This window comes from Rhinatrema bivittatum, chromosome 14 (assembly GCF_901001135.1).
Source record: "Rhinatrema bivittatum chromosome 14, aRhiBiv1.1, whole genome shotgun sequence".
In the NCBI taxonomy this organism is placed as follows: domain Eukaryota; kingdom Metazoa; phylum Chordata; class Amphibia; order Gymnophiona; family Rhinatrematidae; genus Rhinatrema; species Rhinatrema bivittatum.
In genome coordinates, this window is record NC_042628.1 from 52,797,080 (window position 1) to 52,805,920 (window position 8,841).

Below are 8,841 nucleotides of genomic sequence, written 5' to 3' on the forward strand. Positions count from 1 at the left end.
GACATGAGACGACTACTGGCAGGGGAGCCTCTTCCTCTGCCTCCTCTCCGGGACCACCTACGTCAAGGTCCCATCCTCCACGAGGACCCAGCTCAATTCTCTCTTACGGTCTGGCCCTTGAGAGGGCTAGACTGAGGAAGAGAGGTTACTCGGGGCCCGTGATTGATACACTCCTCCGAGCTCGCAAGTTTTCCACATCCCTCACCTACGTACGGATCTGGAGAGTATTTGAAGCATGGTGCGACACTCATGGCACCAATCCACATGCCACCACCATACCTATCATGTTGGATTTCCTGCAGGATGGGCTTCAGAAGGGTCTCTCTCTCAGCTCCATCAAAGTTCAGGTAGCGGCACTGTCTTGCTATGGTCCCAGGAGGGATGGCAAGACCATCGCCAAGCACCCAGATGTCTCTCGTTTCCTGCTGGGTGTCAAGCATATTCGTCCGCCACTAAAGTGGCCTGTGCCCTTATGGAACCTCAATCTTGTTTTGGATTTCCTCGCGGGATCCACCTTCCGACCCCTTCGGGGCTTGTCTCTCCGGTCTCTCACCTTGAAGTTGGTGTTCTTGCTGGCGGTGTGTTCCGCACGCCGCATCTCAGAGCTACAAGCACTGTCCTGCCGTGATCCCTTTCTACGAATCACTCCGGAGGCTATCCATCTTCGGACGGTTCCCTCCTTTCTCCCTAAAGTGGTTTCACAATTTCATCTTAACCAAACTATATCCTTGCCTACCACGGTAGGTTTGAAGAAATCTGAAGAAGGCCGTTTATTACGCCATCTCGACATCGGCAGATTGCTGCCCCGGTATCTGGTCGTGACACAAGACCTGCGAAAGACGGACCACCTGTTCGTCCTACACAGCGGGAAGAAGCAAGGTGAAGCGGCCTCTCAGCCCACCATTGCCCGCTGGATTAAAGAAGTTGTCAGAGCAGCCTACGTGGAGGCTGGGAAGGCTCCGCCTCTACAGGTTAAAGCTCATTCTACCAGAGCGCAAGCAGCATCTTGGGCTGAATCCAGGATGCTGTCGCCGACAGAAATCTGTAAGGCAGCGACGTGGTCCTCCCTTCATACCTTTTCCAGGTTCTACCGTCTGGATGTCCAGGCCAGGGAGGACTCGGCTTTTGCAAGGGCGGTCTTACATGGTCCTCAGGCAGCCTCCTGCCCCGGCGGGGAGTAAAGCTTTTGTACATCCCATTGGTTCTGAGTCCATCTGGCTACACGCCAGGAAATGTTGAGATTACTTACCTGGTAATCTTCTTTTCCTTAGTGTAGACCAGTGATGGCTAACCTATGACACGCGTGTCAGAGGTGACACACCGAGATGCTTTTGCTGACACGCGCAGCGTTTCAAGGACTATCGGGAATTTTTTTTTTTTTATCGGCTGTGCCGAGCCTTTCCTTTTTCAACTGCGCCGACCCTTTAAAATTTGTTATTTAGTATCCCCCTACCCTCCGGACCCCTCCACCAATGCCCCCGGGTGCAGGGAGGCTCATGCGGCGCAGCGATGAGGCTCAAGACAAAGATCGCATTTAAACAAGCTGATGATGCTCCTCCTTCCTGCCTGTGCGCCCCGGAAGTAAACGTTGCCGGAGCCGCGTGGGCAGGAAGGAGGTGAAGCATCAGCGCGTGCAGAAGAGGAGCAGCATTTGCGTTTACGGGCCGCTGCGAATTCCAAGTTGCAGCGGCCCGAGAAGAGGAAGAGGCCCGGTAGCAGGGCCGCCGCGGCCCGAGAAGATCAGGGCCGCTGCAGAGCCCATCCTGTGGCGACCCGCGAAGAGGAGGCCCAGAGGTGAGAGAGAGGCTGAGGGTCTGTAGAGTGTGCATGTATGAGATGAATTGAGAGATTGTGTGTGAGAGTGAGGACCTGAATGTTTGCAGAGACAGCATGTGAGAGCTGTGTGTGTGAGAAACAGCATGTGATAGTGAGAGCCTGTGTGTATGAATGATTGTATGAGAGAGCATGTGCCAGTGAGAGCCTGTGTGTATGAATGATTGTATGAGAGAGCATGTGCCAGTGAGAGCCTGTGTGTATGAATGATTGTATGAGAGAGAGCATGTGCCAGTGAGAGCCTGTGTGTATGAATGATTGTATGAGAGAGAGCATGTGCCAGTGAGAGCCTGTGTGTATGAATGATTGTATGAGAGAGAGCATGTGCCAGTGAGAGCCTGTGTGTATGAATGATTGTATGAGAGAGAGCATGTGCCAGTGAGAGCCTGTGTGTATGAATGATTGTATGAGAGAGCATGTGCCAGTGAGAGCCTGTGTGTATGAATGATTGTATGAGAGAGAGCAATGTGCCAGTGAGAGCCTGTGTGTATGAATGATTGTATGAGAGAGAGCATGTGCCAGTGAGAGCCTGTGTGTGTGAGAGAAATACATGTGAGAATGAGAACCTGACTGTGTGTTTGAGGGAAGAAGATGGAGAGAAAAGAAACAGAAAAAAAGACAACATAAAAGGAATTGGCAAAAAAATAAGAAAGGGAAGGTGGGAAAAAAAAGCCTGTGACCAACCAATTAGAAAACTAAGATCAGACAGCAAAGGCAAAAAAAAAATTACTTTTTAGTGATTGGCACATGTAATCTTTGGGAATGTGCAAGAATAGCACTTTATCTACGGATCTTACAATGTACGAGATCAGCATGGAGAAAGTGGAAGCCCACGGGGCCTGCACAGAGGAGGCAGCAGAATGGACTTCAGTGTCAGTAGCAGCAATCGGCACCTCCCCAATAGCCATGTGGCAGCAGTGACAGTGGCAGCAGAGGAATGAGAGAGGTTCCGAGATTGCTGGCAAAAGAGAGGGGGGTCTGCCTGGGGGTGTATGTGTGTGAATGCATGGGTGCCTGCCTGGGGGTCTGTGTGTGTGAGAATGAATGTGTGCATGCCTGGGGGATGGGGAGGGAGTGGTGTGAAAATGAATGGGAGCCAATAAAAGAAACAGACTGACAGATGAAGTTTGTAACGCTTGCTTGGACTTGAAGGGTACGAAATACCAACCTTCAATTGAAGATTTAGCCAATGAAATTCAGCAACAAAAAAATCACTAAGCAGGTAAGGTAAAGAATTATTTGTTTTTGCTTTATTAATAAATACAGTACATATATTAAAATTATAACTTTTTGTTATTGATTAGAGCTACAAATATCACAAAATTATGGATTTTTCTAGAAGTGACACACCACCCGAGTTATACTCGGGTCTTTTATGAATTTTGACACACTGAGCTCAAAAGGTTGGCCATCACTGGTGTAGACAGATGGACTCAGCATCCCGCCCAGCTGCCTGTGTCCATGAGTTTTCACCGGTTCCAGGTAAGCCAGGGCATTTGTTTACATAAGAGCGTACACTCTACCGGTATCTGCGCTTTCCGGTTGTGAATGCTGGCAGTCTCCAGCCACTGTCAATCGGTCAGGGGAATCCTGTTTTCACTTTTCACTGAGCGTCAGTACACACATCCATAATAGCTTTTGCAAGGAAGATTACTGAATCGCTGCGCTTCCTGTGGGGCTATATACCCCGTGCTGACGTCAGATCCGTCTCCAACTGCTAGCACGCGGATACTATCCACATTGGTTCTGAGTCCATCTGTCTACACTAAGGAAAAGAAGATTACCAGGTAAGTAATCTCAACATTATTCATTTTCAAACATTCCAGCAGCAGCAATACAACAACCAAGATCGAGCTCTTTGGTTTAGTAATGGCCATAGGCTTGTGTAATTGATCCATTCTACAAATACAACCAACTTGTCAACCCTTCAGTAACTCTTCCCCCCAGGTAACAAGATCTTTGCTGCCATCTTTCTAGCCCCCTAATTGTCCGCCTCAACAGCAACATGTTTACAAATTAAAAACCATTCAAAATTAGACTCCTAGCTCTGTGTGGTAGAGACTATATATATAAGTTCCAAACTAGCAAATAGGTTTTCCTCCATTTTATGTACATCTGCTTTTTCCATATACTTTTCACAAAGCCACATATAATGGACATAATTCATCAACTGGGTAATTGTTGGTGGGAGTTAATTAAGCCAGTTTTGCAATATTGTTTTCTTTGCTAGTACTAGCACTTTATAGATCCAAAGTCTGGAAAATTTGTGCCCCTGTGCTTTACCACATAAGTTGTCAAAGAGTAACACCTGCAGTTGATATGATACATTATATTCAGAAGATTATTAATATAAATTTATTACCAGTCACAGAATGAACTAACAGGACAAGCCCAGAATTAGTGCCCTAAAGTTCCAGGCGTTAGCTTACATTTAACATACATTTCAGAAGTAGACAACCTCATTTTACATGCAAATTGTCTGGGAACATAGAGGCATATTAAAAACTTATATTGTGTTTCCCTCATCTGTGCTGTTGGTGAGGGTGCAGATTTGCTTAAAACAATCCAGATATTCAAGATGGCCACCGGATGAGAAGCTGTGTTCAGAGCGTCCTTGAGCAATTTCTAAAGAAAAACTTTTTCCTGCGAAAACTTTGCCTGGTATGGGAAGGAAGCGCAAACCGAGGACTCCTTACCCTGCTGATTCCTCGGTGAGCACCCCGTTCGGCCCGATGGACGCTCATGTCACACGCAGCACTCGAGAAGCGGGAGACCTGCCGTTGCAGAGTGGGGGAGGGGAAGTAGAGCTCCCCTCTCTGCCAGGCTCTATGTCACCTTTGAGTCCCGCCGTGAGGACTCCACCGCTCGATCCAGCAGCCGGGAGAGAGGCATCATTACCTGGGGAGGATACCCTGAACCGAAGTGGTCATGATTTCCTCCTGGCAGGGGCAGGAGTGCTGCCGACGGCTGCTTCTAGCCCTACAAACGATCTGGGGCAGGGCGGTGAAGGAGAAGGAACCCTATCGGGGGGAAATGCTACAGCTGCTACTTCTTCTTCCACGAGGGAAATACCATCTACGGTAAGGCCTCTGGTTTTTTCCTTTGAGACTTTGTGGGAAGCTATTAATGATATGAGGACAAATATTTTACAACAACTAACTCCAGCAATGGAACAATTGAGAAGATTTGAAAAGAAGCTAGAGGTGTTTGAAAAGTCAAATATGGAAATAGAGCAACAATCTGTAACTACTAGGACTGAGATAAAAATGATTCAGCAAACGCAAGCAATGATTATAAAAGATAATAAAATTATGGGACAAAAGATTGAAAGTTTAGAAAACTGTGCAAAAAACAGGAATGTAAGATATATAAATTTCCCACAATTACCAGTGAGATTTTCAAGGGAAGTTTTTAATAAATATATGTTTGAAACATTGAAAATTCCTGCTGATCAATGCCCAATGATTTTGAAATCATTCTATTTGCCAAAGCCCAGAACAGCGGCAGAAAATCAAGGAGAAGGAATAGAGATGGAGGCACCAATGATTGACCAACCTCTCAATATAACAGCATTGCTGGAAACATCGGATACTGAAATGGCCACCCCTGCAACTATGATTGTGACCTTTGCCTCAGAGGCAGACAGAGATAGACTCTTAAGATTGAGTATAAAACATAGAAATGAGAGATTTCTTGGTTTAATGGTCCGAGCCTTTCCTGATTTGTCTCGTGAGACACAGAAGAGAAGGAAGGCCGCCTTGCTTTTGAGACCGCAGGTCTTGCTAATTGGGGCTAGATATTTCCTTAAATTTCCATGCAAGTGTGTGGTTAAATATATGCAAAACACTTATGTCTTTTTTGATCCACCCCAGTTAACACAGTTCTTGGTGGGTAAGATTCCAGTGGCTGTAGATGGAGTACCCTGAAAGGATCTCCAATACCTCATCAGAAATAAGAGGTGCTGTTAAAATCTGGAAATTCCTGTAATTGTTATGATTATATTTGCCTTGATAGGTTTGGTAAGATCCGCTCTCCTCTATTTGTGGATCTCTTCAGAGAAACAAGAGAAAAACTTTTTCCTTTTTTCTTTTCTTGTTTAAATATAATAGACGATACTGCTAATACAGTATTGACTTAGTTATAATGTTTTCTCTGATTCTGTACAAGATGTTCTTGAATAATTGTAAAAATTGCATAAATAAATAATAAATTAAAAAAAAAAATCCAGATATTGCATCAAGGGCAAATCTAACTCAAGCTCAATGTTCCGGTTCTGCCTGAGTTGCCTACAGTCCATAACAGGCCATCTGTCCATCAAAAAATGATTAAGTGAAGGATACTTTGTGTTTAACTAGATCCCCCACATCAAAAAAATCTGTTCCCTGTTAACAGCCCAATCTCCCCCTTTAAGAGAGTGAATATAGTGCCTAACATGGAAGTAGGCATAAAAATGTTTATCTAGCTCAAATTCTTCGATTAGCATTGGGAAAGTTTTGATTGTTCCCTCATCAGTAAAAAAAAAAAAATAAAAATTGAGAGAGTAATTTCAGGCCCAAGGAACCCCAAGAAGCAAATACAGGACTGGCAATACCAGGTAGGAAATGTCTATTGCCCACTAATGGCAACAGTTGCATTACTGAGCTGTTTAACTAGAACATTGTGCAGAGAAACCTTCACACATTGACCAAAGGAGTCAGTAGAAAACTGTTTCAGCGTGACATCTGGCAAGGTAGTGGGAGAATGTAAAAGGGAACCCAAACTGTAAGGGGAGAACTTCTCTGTTCCCAGTATCCAGTCAGCCACATGTCTGAGAGTGCAGGCCACATTATAATGCCATAAGTTTGAGACCCAGGCCCTCTTTATCCCATCTCCAGCTCAATTTATGTAATGCTAATTGTCGTAACCCCAATATTTAAAAAGGGCTCCAGAGGTGATCTGGGCAACTATAGACTGGTGAGCCTGACTTCAGTGCTGGGAAAAATAGTGGAAGCTATTCTAAAGATCAAAATCACAGAGCATATAGAAAGACATAGATTTACCCAAGGGACATCTTGCCTCACAAATGTTCATTTTTTTGAAGGAGTTAATAAACATCTGGCTAAAGGTGAACTGGTAGATGTAGTGTATTTGGATTTTCAGAAGGCGGTTGACAAAATCCCTCATGAGAGGCTTCTAAGAAAACTAAAAAATCATGGGCCAGGAGGCGATGTCCTTTTGATGATTACAAACTGGTTAAAAGACAGGAAACAGAGAGTAGGATTAAATGGTCAATTTTCTCAGTGAAAAAGGGTAAACAGTGGAGTGCCTCAGGGATCTGTATTTGGACTGGTGATTTTCAATATATTTATAAATGACCTTGAAAGGAATATGATGAGTGAAGTAATCAAATTTGCAGATGTTATAAAATTATTCAGAGCAGTTAAATCACAAGCTAATTGTGATAAATTGCAGGAGGACCTTGGAAGCTAACCAAGGAAGGTTGAGCATCCAAATGGCAGATGAAATTTAATGTGGACAAGTGCAAAGTGATGCATGTAGGGAAAATAACCCATTCTGTAGTTACATGATGTTAGGTTCCATAGTAGGAGCTACCACCCAGGAAACAGAGCTAGGTGTCATAGTAGATAATACATTGACAACATTAGCTCGGTGTTCTGTGGCAGTCAAAAAACAAACAATGTTAGGAATTATTAGGAAGGGAATGGTGAATAAAATGGAAAATGTCATAATGCCTCTGTATCACTCCATGGTGAGACCATACCTTGAGTACTGTGTACAATTCTAGTTGCCACATCTTGAAAAATATATAGTTGCACTGGAGGAGGTAGAGAGAAGGATGACCAAAATGATAAAGGGGATGGAACAGCTCCCTTATGAGGAAAGACTAAAGAGGTTAGGGTTGTTCAGCTTGGAGAAGAGGCCTGAGGGGGGGATATGATAGAGGTCTATAAATCATGAGAGGTCTAGAATGGGTAAATGTGAATTGTTTATTTGCTCTTTTGTATAATAGAAGGACTAGGGGGCATTCCATTAAGTTAGCAAGTAGCACATTTAAAACAAAGCAGAGAAAATTCTTTTTCACTCAAAGCACAATTAAACTCTGGAATTTGTTGCCAGAGGATGTGGTTAGTACAGTTAGTGTAGCTGGGTTTAAAAAAGGTTTGGGTAAGTTCTTGGAGAAGTCTGTTAACTGCTAGTAATCAAGGTGACTTGGGGAATAGCCACTGCTATTACTGCCATTATTAGCATAGAATCTACTTAATGTTTGGGTACTTGCCCGGTATTTGTAACCTGGCTTGGCCACTGTTGGAAACAGGGTTCTGGGCTTGATGGACCTTGGTCTGGCCCCATATGGCAACTTGTGTTCTTAAACATTTGGATGGATTTTAATGCCCTCTGATGAAGCAACTGATAATTCTTCTTAGTATCATCCACCAAGTCCTTTATTTCTGAAGTTATGTTTAATATGATGTACATATACTTATTTTCATGAATGTTTTATTGTACATTGCTTTGGCTATTGCTGTGTGAAGTGATTAATAAATTATTAAAAAAAAAAAAAAAAAAAAGAAATGTGCTTTCAGGTATTGTAATTGAGCATTCAGTCTTAAAATCTCTCTATCTTTTTCTCTATTTTTGGAGACAGCCACTTTGCCAGCATTTCAGAACAACTCTCAAGAAATCTCAAGAGCAATATTAAACTCTGCATAATACTGCCACTTCTGTTTTAAAAAGTCTCAAAAGTTTTCATGATGAAAAAGAGGCATTCAATCACTACTGAAAAACTGGAGAAGATACAAGTCTAGTCTTAAGGGTAATTGAAATTGGTGCATGGTCTGATAAGGACAGAGTCCCTAAGTCTGTTCTAATAACTCCACAGAATGACAAAAGTTGAAAGAAAAAAATAATACATTCTAGAATAGCTATTGTGAGATTTTGAAAAAAAGGTAAAGTTTAATAGAGATGTGAATCGGAGCCGGAATCGGTTCGGATTCCGGTTCTGATTCA